The sequence below is a fragment of the Lissotriton vulgaris genome, chromosome 8 (assembly GCF_964263255.1).
Source record: "Lissotriton vulgaris chromosome 8, aLisVul1.2, whole genome shotgun sequence".
Taxonomy (NCBI): domain Eukaryota; kingdom Metazoa; phylum Chordata; class Amphibia; order Caudata; family Salamandridae; genus Lissotriton; species Lissotriton vulgaris.
This window is the reverse complement of record NC_141696.1, coordinates 1,369,701,627-1,369,716,013: the sequence shown is the minus strand read 5'-3', so window position 1 is coordinate 1,369,716,013 and position 14,387 is coordinate 1,369,701,627. Positions and strand designations below refer to the sequence as shown.

Here is a 14,387-nt window from a genome sequence, read left to right as displayed (position 1 = left end):
CACAATCTGTGCAAGGGCTGCAGCCAACGAGTACCAAAAAATGTGACAGTACCTGGCTCCATGCCCATGAATCTGGCTTATCACAGATGTGAATATTGGTAATGACAGAGTGTGTGTGTCTAGGTCATGTACTCTCTTTTTTATGTCATTGAATTGTAAACAAATCCGATTCATTTATTTTTAGTGCCATTTGTAACTGAATGTGTATGGATTATGTCAATTGTTTTTTAACTTTGTGTTTTTGATGAAATATTTTTATCAAATCGATTTATATCTTTCTAATATCTTAGGCGTTGAGATTATCTATCGGTATTATATGGCCAAAACATCTTGAATGAGATAGTAACGAAATAACAATACTCTACATGATATAATACTGGCCAAAGGATACTGTTTCTCACTATTGTATAGTACCCTATTCCTTTAGTCTGAAGGGGTTCCTCTTTTTTTCCACTAAAGACCTGGAACGGCCTGCCCCTCCACCTCCGAGCATCACTCTCACCGGCGGACTTCAGAAAGAAACTCAAGATCTGGCTTTTTGACGGACACACAACACCCTCAGCGCCCAAAGACCCCTGGGGTGACAGTGCTGCTCTCTACAAATGCTGATTGATTGAGTGATTGATTGATTGACTTTACGATAATGTGCAGCCCTATTAAGTACCTCATGGTAGCTTGTTGTCTCATCTGGTAGAGAGGGTTTAGAAGGCAATAGGTCGGGATCAGTGTCATCCACAGAGTCTATATCAAATTGATCCCATGGATCATGGACAGTGGGTTTGGAAAATATGGAGCATCATATGGTGTAATATTATCTCCTGTGTCAATATCACCCATTGATGATGATACGCGTGATGCATGTGGTTGTTCTGAAGAAGGTGCTCAGGTGACTGTATATGAACTGGTGATATTGCAGCTGGTGGCATTAGAGGAAGAAGTGTTGGAGGAGGAGTAGGAGATTTAGATGTGGAAGGAGCTGGAAGTGGTGGTATGGGAGGAAAAAGAATAGAGCTAGTGCCCCTATTGTTATGGTTTTTCCTTGGAGCTCTGGGTGAATCTGCCCCATGATCTCTTCCTTGAATGTTTTCTTCCTTTTAGGAAATGTGTCTGCTGCTGGTAGTGTCGGTTTTGCCACTACCATGCTAGTGTCCGGGTTGATGAATAAAGTTGTTTTTCTTTTATCAAGTTTGCCTTGGAGTTCTTTGGGAATGGGCTCCACTGGCTGCTGTTTGGGCTCTGGCACTGTCTTTGGCGTTTTCGATGCCAAGGGCATTTTCGGCACCAACAGGATTTTCTATGCCAATGAGCTCATCAGCAGCTGATTTTTTTTTGGCGCAGATGTTGTGTTCCGAGGATGGAATTTTTGGTTCCGATGCCTTGTGGTACTTTGTGGGTGCCAAAGTTGCTTTTTCGGCACTGAGGCAACTTTTAAAGTCTTTGATTTTTCTATGCTTTTTGGATGTTTTGTAGGCAGAGGAACGTGTGTCTGCTTCTTTGGCTGTTTCGGCTACCACCATGGTCCAAGGGTTGTGGGGTTCCATGAGCCACCTTAGATGATTGCGGGGGGCTCTGTACGGTTTTTAGCGGTGTACTCATGTGCCCTTCTGATGTGGACGGATCTGGGTCGGAGTCAGACCCTTCACCACTGCTGGCCAGCAGGATGAGGATGTCAATCGGCACATCCTGTGTCTTGGCTCCCTGAAGTTCTACCCCCCTCTCTCTGGACTGCTTCCCAAAGATTGCAGGTACATTCCCGGTGTGGTGTACCTGCATGGTGGAGTGGCCCCAATGTTGTTACCTGTGTTGCCAAAGGGTGTTCTTGGATTGAAAGGCCAGGCATTACAGATGGAGTGCTGATCCTGCCTGGAGTATTTGGCATGGCACTTGGGGAAGAAACGGAAAGGCGTGTTTTCCATCCCTCTGAGTCGTTGAGTAGAAGAAGATGGTGGCATAAAATGAAATTGAAGTCAAAGTGGGCCTGAGTCGGGGCAGGGGGGTCAAAACAATTTAAGGAAAACCAGCAGGTATTAGTAGTCATCAAGTTTTCCATCGAAGGGTGATGAACAGGGGCACTGGAATGGCCTTGTGGCATTAATCGAAGCTTGAGTACCGGAGCTCCGAGTTTAAAGTCCGAACCCGATGGCAGATAAAAACTAACCAAGGAGGTGATGATCGTGCGCAATACAGACTATATGAGGAGTCACCATACATCTAGACTCGGATCACTGACAAAATATCGACCTACAAAATATCGACCTACAGGAATATCGAGTCAAAAATATTGAAGGCAAGAATATCAACATCCTATCTACAACATGGTAAGTACAAAAATATCGAAAAATTAATATAGATGTTAAAAATATCAATGTTAAAAATATTGTTTTTTTTTCTTTTAAAATATAAATGTAAAATAAAGTAAATAACACAAATAAATAAAATCTACATAGTTAAAAGTATCTAATAATGTTTACAATTAATAAATAATACATATATAATAATAATACATTAATTAAATATATACAGTAAATATATAATATATATGTACTGAACAATAAGTTGTAATAATTATTTTACTAATTTATATATTAATACAAAATATTATACATTACAAATACATTTAGAAACATAAAACAATACCATAAATGAAATGTAAAAAATATAAAAAAATTAATATACTTTTAATATTTTCAAAATTAATTATATAAAATGTTGGATAGCGTAAGGGTAAAAATTACTATTCCCACTCCAGAGAGTGCAACAGTAGGGAAAGCGTTGGATAGCGTTGGGGTAAAAATTACTATTCCCACTCCAGAGAGTGCAACAGTAGGGAAAGCGTTGGATAGCGTGGGAGTAAAAATTACTATTCCCACTCCACAGAGTGCAACAGTAGGGAAAGCATTGGATAGTGTAGAAATTAAATATAACAAACTTATAAATAATTGTTCTAAATAAAATAATTAAAATATTCATTTTTAAATAACTACATCATTTGCTAATCCCCATTGATAATTTTTAAAAAACATAATTACAATCAAATAATTATTTAACAATAAATGAACAATAAATACCAATAAATATTAAATAAGATAAATAACCAAATAATATTCAACACAAAAATATTTTTCTAAACAAAAAACATATTAATCATGAAAAATTGATTAACAATTAAAAAATGGTAAACAGTACATTTATTTATTATTAAAAATTACTGTTTATTAAAAAATATTTACAAATTAATAATATAAATTTCCAATTAATAAAAAGTAATTAACAATAAAAATTATTATTTACCAATTACAAAAAATTAATTACCAATTACATTAATTAATTACCAATTACAAAATGTAAATACCAATGACAAACCTTACTTACAAATTAAAAAAATTAATTGCCAATTAAAAAATGTAATTAACAAATACAAACCTTAATTACCAATTAAAAAAATTAATTGCCAATTAAAAAATGTAATTACCAATTACAAACTTTAATAACCAATTAAAAAAATTAATACCAATTAAAAAATGTAATTACAAATTACAAACCTTAATTATAATTAATAAAATTAATTACCAATTAAAATAATTAATTACCAATTAATAATTAATTAGAAATACATTATTAATCAATACCAATCAAAAATAATTACTTAATTACAAATTAAATTACTTCTCACCCTATTCCCCGATAAATCCACAACTCGCTACAGAACTTAAACGCAAAAATTACTAAAAATATATAATTAATTTAGTATAATTAAATTACTTCCCACCCTATTCCCCTATTAACCCACAACCCGCTCCAGTACTAAAACATAAAATAAAATTAAAAATAACATTTTTAATATATAATAAATAGTACACATATAATTTAAAACAAATAAACTACTTAACAAAAAAATATAACACATACATATAAAATACTTAATAAAATATATAACAACAAACAAATATCGATATTAGTAACATCGAAATTAGTGACATCGATATAATTGATATCGATATTACTAACTTTGATATTACTTACATCGATTTAAAAAGATTAGATATGCTCCCTAGACTCGAAGGACTTCTTCAAAGAAAAACAAATTATAAACATCTGAGCTCAAACCTAGATGGCAGCCATTGGCTAACCGAATGTATGTATCTACAGCCAACACATGCTACAAATATATACTTCCAAACACCTACCAAATTATGGCAATTCTAACTGAGAATAAGTGCAAGCAGAACCTAATTGCAAGGAAGAAAGCTTGCTGTCAATGCATTCATTGAAACAGAAAAAGTGAATTTGAAATCAGGAGCGTAACATCTAGAAGGAGGACATGTGAGAAAATGGTGGAGCAATAATAAAAGTTATATATGATGCACCACTGCCACTGTGGAATACACTCTCCACATAGTATTTAATGGGATATGCTAAATGTTGGGAAACCTCAATGTGAGGCTTTGGATGTTGGGGTTGAACATCCATAACTGCAAAAGGCAATGTAGAGAGATTAACAGGGCTGCCCTGGGACATACCAATTCCTTTAACAGGCTGATGAAGATGGGCATTGTGAGAAGATCCTTCTGTTTTGCATGATCATCTACATTTTTTACTGCTTGATATTTTTTTAATTCTGTGCACTGAGGTACTACTGTCCTATTACCTGTGTATATGCTCTGACCACTAAAACATGGTTAAATTGGCTAATCCTCAATTGTCATTTTTAGGTTGAGTAATTTTAATTACTCGAAACCTATTACATCTGAACCAAAGTCTCTTGAAACCAGCCGGATTTCCTACAATGCATGTTGGGCACTGGAGTATGAAGTTTCCCCAGGCGCGTGCTTGGCCTCGCACACCACCATCAAAGGCTTCTGCTTCCCCTCACTCACACCCCATCCCCATATGCTCCTTTCTTCCCCCGCCCCACTCTGCGCAATGCCACTCCGAAGACTTTTTTTTTACACCCCATTTGCTCAAGCCTCCACTGCTCCAGACTTCAAAGGGATCCGCTCCCCTGCCCCATGCTTCACACTTCAAAGGAAAGCGACCCCGCCCCGCAATGCCGAGAGCATTTCCCGGCCGCTTTTCATTTAATTTCGCTGCCGCTTTTCACACTTTGCAGTAGTTGAAAACATTTTGAAAATTCACTTGATGGCTACAAGGGCTATGTTTCTACAAGTGATTTCTTCCTATTGCTAAAGTTCTGTTAAAAAACAGCAATTCCAACATTTATTTAAAATCTAAAGATTTCTGTATATCACAGAAGCAAATATTAGGGGACACAAGTTTTTCACTTTATTTCTTCAGGTTTTCTTTCTAGGTTGTAATTGGTTAACGCTCTACGAGCACCTTGGGCGAGCAGTAAATACTTACTCCATGAGGTGGTTGTTCGTTTAGAGCACAGATGGAGGGTACACCGCATCCACAAATAATATAGGTCATTATCAGGTCAAAGTGACTCTTATTAAAAAAAAAAGAATGGGGCTTTGTTTAGGAGCATAACAGGGATGCTGCAGGATTTTGGGAACTTATAAGCTAGCACAGCACACATGTGGGCAGTTGTGACACAAGGCAATAGGTAGCGTTGCGAAGGGTTGTGCGTGTGTATGGTGCGCCCAGCGTCCAACTTATGGATGGTACATTCTGCTGATCTGCAGCCCAGAGCTGTCCACTAGGGCTTGCAACAGCATGCAGTTTCCTTTCAGAGGAAGTCTGCAGTACCGTGCCTCGCATTCTCTCGTGCAACCCCACCCGATCCCAGGCAGTGCCATACTTTACCCTTTAGCTGTGCTTCAGTGTCGTGTGCGCTGGACTTTGAGAGCCCCACTGATTTTCAAGATCTGATAAGGGAAACAGTGACGCATATCTCATTTGCATGCAGTAGCCAGCCGAGCACGCTGTATGAACACTGACACATGCTCCTTTTGTACATTTAATATTGTATGTGTTCAGATTGCGTGAAATACTTGATGTCAGGTGCGTGTGAGTAGGCCTCCCTAGCCTGCTCTCTTTTAACTACGTACTTTAGTTTGATTTTTCAGTTATAAATGCAGGACTTACTTCTGTGCCAGAAATGAAGAGAAAACAAACAAGGGTGAGCTGCTCACACCTTCATTGGCGCTGCACAAGAGCTCTGCACTTTCATCCTATCTAGTTGAAGTTGCAGGTCCTCTGAGATAGACATGCTGGTCCGAGAGGTTTTAATTCTTGAATTATGCATTAAATGCATAATTTGCAGGGCAGAGCAGGATTATGGACAGTCTTTGATTAAAAATGAGGGGCGAGAGCCTCCAAATTAGTGGCACATGGGACCCCTGATATTGGGGAGAAAGAATATTCCCCCTGACATTGATGCGTGTGTGATAGGTTGCCCATCTTATTTTTGCTTTCTCTATAGTTCATGCAACATGCAGCAGCACAACCGGGATGGTGCCTTAGAAACAAGTGCGTGTCTTGTGCTGATCTTACCCTGTGCGTTTCCTGTGCTGCTTTCACCCTTTGTGTGTCCTGTGCTGCTCTCACCCTGTGTGTGTCTTGTGCTACTCTCACCCTGTGTGTGTCTTGTGCTGCCCTCACCCTGTGTGCGTTTTGTGCTGCTCTCACCCTGTGTGTGTTTTGTGCTGCTCTCACCCTGTGTGTGTTTTGTGCTTCTCTCACCCTGTGTGTGTCTTGTGCTGCCCTCACCCTGTGTGCGCTTTGTGCTGCTCTCACCCTGTGTGTGTTTTGTGCTTCTCTCACCCTGTGTGTGTTTTGTGCTTCTCTCACCCTGTGTGTGTCTTGTGCTGCCCTCACCCTGTGTGTGTTTTGTGCTGCTCTGACCCTGTGTGTCTTGTGCTGCTCTCACCCTGTGTGTCTTGTGCTGCTCTCGCCCTGTATGTGTGCCTTGTGCTGCTCTCACCTCATGTGTGTCTTGTGCTGTCCTCACCACATGTGTGTCTTGTTCTGTCCTCACCCCATGTGTGTCCTTTGCTGCTCTCACCCTGTGTCCTGTGCTGCTCTCACCCTGCATGTGTGTCTTGTGTTGCTCGTTCGCCCCCCTCCACCCTTGTATTCTCACCCCTCTCCTTGCCATGTATTTTCATCACCCCTTCCTGTCCCGTGTTTAGGAGCTGCAGTCTCTGGGCATAGGAGCTATGGCAATACCGCATAATTATTGTATTTGTTATCTTGAAGTAGTTTGTGTATTTCCATTTCTGCCAGCTTCCACAGCCGCTCGTGGCCCCGCTGCACCCCGCTGCTCCACCTTCATTCACCCATCATTCATCCATCCATCCACCCACTCTCCATACATCCACACTTTCATCCATCCATTCATCCACCCATTTCAACTGTCTATCATTCATCCATCCACCCATTCTTCATTCATCCACCCTTTCATCCATCCATTCACCCACCCACCATTTCACTCGCCCATCCATTCAGCCTTCCACTCATTCATCCATCCATTCAACGTGACATCGCGCTTGTCTTGTCTTTCTTTTGAGTGACATCGGACTCAATAGCGCTTCTGTACACATGGATATAATAACGTTTGAGTGACATCGCACTCAGTGACATCGCACTGAAATGTAACATAGTGTTGCCCATGAATATAAACGTTTGAGTGACATTGCACTGAAAATGTCCAATGTCAACCTTGCGCTTGTCTTTCTTTTTTGCGATGTCCCTCAAAGTTCATGTTAAGATAGAAAAGTTTGAGTGACATTGCACTGAAAATGTCAAATTTCAACCTCACGCTTGTTGAGAAAGCACTTTTCAAAAGTCAGTCATGAGCTTCTTTCCACTTTCATTCACCCATCATTCATCCATACATCCACACTTTCATCTATCCATTCATCCACCCACCATTTCACCCGCCCATCCATTCAGCCTTCCACCCTTTTGAATATAGACGTTTGAGTGACATCGCACTCAGTGACATCACACTGAAATGTAACATAGTGTTGCCCATGAATATAAACGTTTGAGTGACATCGCACTCAAATGTAACATCACACTCAGATGTAACAGCGGGCTTGTTCATTTTGATAGAACCCTTTGAGTGACATCGCACTGGAAATGTCCAATGTCAATCTTGTGCTTGTCTTCTTTTTTTGAGTGACATCGCACTGAAAATGTCTAATGTCAATCTTGCGCTGGTCTTTCTTTTTTTAAGTGACATCGCACTGAAAATGTGAAATTTCAACTGACATCGCACTGAAAATGTCAATTTTTAACCTCGTGCTTGTTGAGAAAGCACTTTTCAAAAGTCAGTCATGCGCTTCCTTCCACTTTCATTCACCCATCATTCATCCATCCATCCACCCACTCTCCATACATCCACACTTTCATCCATCCATTCATCTACTTACCATTTCAACCGTCCATCCATACAGCCTTCCACACTTTCATCCACCCATCATTCATCAATCCATCCACCCACTCTCCATTCATCCACCCTTTCATCCATCCATTCACCCACTCACCATTTCACCTGTCCACCCTCCGACTACACCCTCTAATTCCACCCTCCGACTACACCATCCAACTCCACCATCCAACTCCACCCTCCGACTACACCATCCAACTCCACCATCCAACTCCACCCTCCGACTACACCATCCAACTCCACCATCCAACTACACCCTCCAACTCAACACTCCAAATCCACACTCCAACTCCCTCCAACTACAAATCCACCCTCCAAAAACACCATCCAACTCCAACATCCAAATACATCCTACAAATCCACTCTCCAACTACAACTCCAGCCTCCAAAACCACCCTCCAAATCCATCCGCAAACTACAACTACAGACTCCAACTCCACCCTCAAAATCCAACTCCACCCTACAACTCCACCATCCAACTCCAACCTCCAACTCCACCATCCAACTACACCCTCCAACTCAACACTCCAAATCCACACTCCAACTCCCTCCAACTACAAATCCACCCTCCAAAAACACCATCCAACTCCAACATCCAAATACATCCTACAAATCCACTCTCCAATTACAACTCCAGCCTCCAAAACCACCCTCCAAATCCACCCGCAAACTACAACTACAGACTCCAACTCCACCCTCAAAATCCAACTCCACCCTACAACTCCACCATCCAACTCCAACCTCCAAATCCACCCTCCAAATACACCCTCAAAATACACCCTCAAAATCCACCCTCCAACTCCACACTCCAACTCCACCCTCCAACTCCACCCTCCAACTCCACCCTCCAACTCCACCCTCCAACTCCGCCATCCAACTCCGCCATCCAACTCCGCCATCCAACTCCGCCATCCAACTCCGCCATCCAACTCCGCCATCCAACTCCACCATCCAACTACACCATCAAACTACACCATCAAACTACACCATCCAAATCAAAATCCTACATCCAAATCCACCCTCCAAATCCACCCTCCACCATCCAACTCCACCCTCCAACTACACCCTCCAACTCCACCCTCCAACTCCACCCTCCAACTCCACCCTCCAACTCAAACTCCACCCTCCAAATAATCCCTCCAACTCCACCCTCCAACACAACCCCTCAATGCCACAGCACCACTCAAAGCCACAGCACCACTCAGCGCACAGCATCCCGCAATGCCACAGCATCCCGCAATGCCACAGCATCACTCAATGCCACAGCATCACCCAATGCCACAGCATCACTCAACGCAACAGCATCACTCAGCGCCATTGAAAGCCACAGCACCACTGAATGCCACAGCACCACTGAATGCCACAGCACCAGTCAATGCCACAGCATTACTCAATGCCACAGCATCACTCAATGCCACAGCATCACTCAACGCCACAGCATCACTCAGCACCACTCAACACCACAGCAACACTCAACGCCACAGAACCACTCAATACCACAGCACCACCCAATACAACAGCACCACTCAATACCACAGCATCACTCAGTGCCACAGCATCACTCAGTGCCACAGCATCACTCAGCGCCACAGCATCACTCAGCGCCACAGCATCACTCAGTGCCACAGAATCACTCATCACCCCTCAACGCAACAGCACCACTCAATGCCACACCACCACTCAACGACACTGCATCCCTCAACGCCACAGCATCACTCAACAACACAGCATCACTCTAGCCACAGCATCACTCAATGCCACAGCATCACTCAACGCCACAGCATCACTCAATGCCACAGCATCACTCAGCACCACTCAACGCCACAGCACCACTCAATGCCAGAGCACCACTCAACACCACAGCAACACTCAACGCCACAGCACCACTCAACGCCACAACATCACTCAGCGCCACAGAATCACTCAGCACCACTGAATGCCACAGCACCCCACAATGCCACAGCACCACTCAATACCACAGCACCACTCAATGCCACAGCACACTCAGCGCCCAGCATCCCACAACGCCACAGCATCAATCAACGCAACAGCATCAATCAACGTCACAGCAGTACTCAACGCAACAGCATCACTCAATGCCACAGCACCACTCAACGCCACAGCATCACTCAGCACCACTCAACGCCCCAGCACCACTAAATGCCACAGCATCACTCAGCACCACTTAAGGCCACAGCATCACTCAGCACCACTGAACGCCACAGCATTACTCTGTGCAACCATTCAACAACAACTGGTTCTAATATGTTCTCTCAATGTTTCAAGCTTTATTACAAATGTCACAAAAAGTTGTTAATATTTCACTTCTGTTCTTGGATTTTCATCACAATAAAATACACTGAACATAATCTTCCCAAAAGTTATTTACAAAAGTTTAAGCTATTGCCATTATAAATTACAATAACTTTTATTTAAGAATTAATTATAAAAAAAAAGCCATTGTTATTTGTAATATTAATACATCTAAGTCATGTAAATACAACACATATTGCATTACAAATGCTATAGGTGTCACATTTGCAAAAGTTAAAACTATTGCCATTGTAAATGACAAAGCTATTAATTTCACTATTGTCAAAACCAACACATAAATAAAAAATGTGTCGTTTACAATATCAATACCTCAAACTTTCCTAATGCGAGACCTATTGCATTGCAAATGCTTGTTAACAAATTTTGTGCTTGAAAGAAAATTCCAGGTTTTACACTTTGCACCAGTCTGTGTTGCTGTGTTAGTAAATCTGCCCCTCCTCCATTGAGGGACTTTGACCTGTTTACTGAACCTCCAAAGCATGCCCCAGCTGTCAAACAAGTATGTTCAGGGCACTCCTAGTCACAAGTTCAGAGTTTAACTAACACTATTGACCCAGGATCATCTAAGGAAGGCCCTCTGTGACACTGCAATCCGCGATACAGTGGATCTGGAACGTGTCACCTGATGGATTAGGTCTCATTCACGCCTGAACACATGTTGATGAAACTCCATTCCATTTTAATCGAACAAGGCATTTAAAAGGTTTCTTGTGTGAGACCACTGTTTATAGATGGAGTCTGGTCCAAGGATCGTCGAGGTTGAAAGCGTGCATAGTTGGTGCGGTCCATATACCCTTGCTGACACCCTCTTGCCAGTGGCAAAATAGGTTGTTGAACCACATTGGAAGAGGCACATATGGCTGAGATACCCGCCACCCCCTCTCAACACAATCCCCAAGAATGGGAAACCGGAAACAGTTCTGAACTTTTGGAAGGCGGGAGGGAGTTACCCTCCCGGCCGTATTTATTAAAAATATGAAACAAAATTAAAACATTAAAATAACAGTTTCATATCATGTACAATTTCATATCCACATTACGATGTTTTGGCTAACCTTAACACATTTCTAATACAAAGGTTCTCCTAGCCGATACTAACATCCTTACAAATGCATTTCAAATTGAAATTGTACATCCTAACGTTAAGGGCCAACGGCAAGGTCGTAACCGGTGTCAGATCCCTAAACCAGAACTCCCCCCTCACTTGTGAGGGGCGGCCGCACAGAGGACTGCACCTCATGTGCCATACCAATTTCCCTTGTCTTGACGGGGGCCCCTGTTAACTCGACGCCATCTTCGTGGTCGTCCGAGGACTCGTGTGAGGTGTCTAGAAGGTAGCGTAGACCCCCCTCCCCACCCCACACAACTTACCACATCTGCCGTCGCAGATGTCCTGGCCCCGGGAAATTCCCAGGAGGGGCCCGTAGCCCCTGCTATCCAGGGAGGGGCCTTGACCGCCTTCCCTTTCCTTTAGGCGTCCCGTCCTTAGAAGGGACCGCCTCCCCGTTGAGGGGCCAATGGCCACCTCCCCCCGGGCGCTCCCATCCGTAATGGGTGACGCCCCCCCCTAGGGATCTTCCAATGACTGCTCACCGATCATGACCTTACCGCCACAGGCCGGATAGTTGACCGGCTATCCGGACCCCCCACAAAAACTCCTACCTAAAGGTCATGCTGTAAACTCCTTAACCAGGCTACGAGGTCTCCTATGAGTAAAGAATTCCCCACCCGGGACAAATGGACCCCATCCTCTAGATACATATTGTCCCCCCTGATACAACCATGAGGAATCGAATGCAATGTACTTGTACGGAACAGTCTACCAAGCTTGTTATTCACCTTTTTCACAGAATGATTCATAGCAGACACTGAATTAGCCCCCCGCCACACCTTTCGTGGAATCATATGGGACCATGCAATCGTGCACCCTGGAACCCTTCTCGCCAACCAACTTACTGTGGATAGTATCGCCTCGAGAAGTAGTCGTCTACCAGTGGTCACCAAATCATTGCCCCCAAGATGCACTATGATTATAGATGGCGGTGACCTTGCCCGCCCTAACAAACCCTCAAGAAAAGGTTGAAACTGGTCAATACAGAGCCCGCCCCTTCCGTAGAAGGTCACCCTGTACCCGTATTCCCCAGCCGTGTGAATCATGTCACCTGCTTTGAATACGTCCGCGGCACGCCTCACGTATGAGTGGCCCACGACCCACACCACTCTTTCATCAGCCGGTGATCTCTGACCGCTGGTTCCCAGGTGTCGGGTCGACTGCACAGTTCGCCCCGCCTCGTAGGTTTGCGAAACTGTAACCAAACAAAAACAAGAAGCGTGAGTACATGATATCAGCTTCACAACATGTGCAACCGCACATACCTTTTGTAACAATTCGAGGACCAACGCCCCAACTGTTTCACTTTTTCCACACTCAGACCCCTGGCTGTAGCCTCTGTAGCAGCCCCTATCCGGAAGGAATGGGTCCCAAACTCGCCCGGGTTCAAGCCCGCGGCCGAAATTGCCATTGCAAGCACCCGCTGGAACTGAAACCTCGTCAGTGGGGTGGCATCAGCGTGCCTCAGCAAGGTCCCCCCCATGATGCCGCCCTCTGCGCCAAATACTCCTCAACGCATGCAACAGGGCACATGGGAGATCCGGGAATCCGCTGGACTACTACACTGTCCCCGATCGCACCCTGATCGGTCTTGGACCTGGCAAACGAGACAATCATTGTCTCCCCCTTAACTTGAATGTGCTCTCGGCACAGTCCCCCCCGTATCCTGCTTGTTTTTTGCCACCAGTTCGCTTACCCGCATAGCCCCATGGAATGCTAATGCAAAAGCGGCCCAGAATAACACTGTTTCCGACTGGGATGAACATGTCGCAGGGAGTACGGACAGTAACAGGGCCAACCTTTCCAGACCTATCGGGTGCCTTTCATCTACTCTGCGACCCTCAAGGCGTTGCCACCCACGCAGCGCTTTCTGCACTACGAAAGACGCTATAGGGTCCTGGATACCATGAGCCCGTGCCATGAAGGAAATGGCGGCCCTATGCCTCTGGGCCGTGGCTACCGATTTGCCTGCCTTATGTAATGACAGTAAAAACTTTATGACAAATTCTTCCTGGCCCCAAAGCTCCCCCCTAGCAGAACCCAAAAAGGACCAATAGGAACGGAACGCCCCTTCATATGCCTTCCTTGTCCTGGGTGCTAAACTCTCTCCCACGAGGTTTTGTAGTTCGGGGCACCGAGACCAGAGAGCTTCGGGAAATGGTGCCGCCACCGGGTCCGCTGTGGGCAGAAAACCCCAGAAGGCCTGCATACGGAAACGAGAAAGCGCATCAGCAGCCTGATTCAGCACCCCTGGCACATGCCTCGCCCTAAAGAGCACGTTCATTTGCATACATAGTAAAACAATTTCTTTGAGCAATCTCAGAATCCATTTGCATCGTGCTGCCTGACTATTGATACACTCAACCACGGTCATGTTATCAGACCAGAACACCACAGAGTGATCCCGAAACCCCTCAGGCCATGTTTTCAATGCCACCAGAATAGGGAACAGTTCGAGAAAAGCAATGTTACTTGTAAGCCCACACTCGTGCCACCATGACGGCCACGTTTGAGCCGACCAGTGATTACCAAATATGGCGCCAAAGCCTATACTCCCTGCCGAATCTGTCCACAGCCCCAACTCCT

At 44.0% G+C, this 14,387-nt stretch overlaps 1 protein-coding gene across 2 annotated transcripts in view; it reads right to left on the bottom strand.

Annotated features, from left to right (window-relative positions):
• The window catches only part of LOC147698758 (trifunctional purine biosynthetic protein adenosine-3-like), a 376,225-nt gene that overhangs the window by 213,402 nt on the left and 148,436 nt on the right, over positions 1–14,387 (bottom strand). The gene's annotated exons all lie outside the window — the stretch shown is intronic.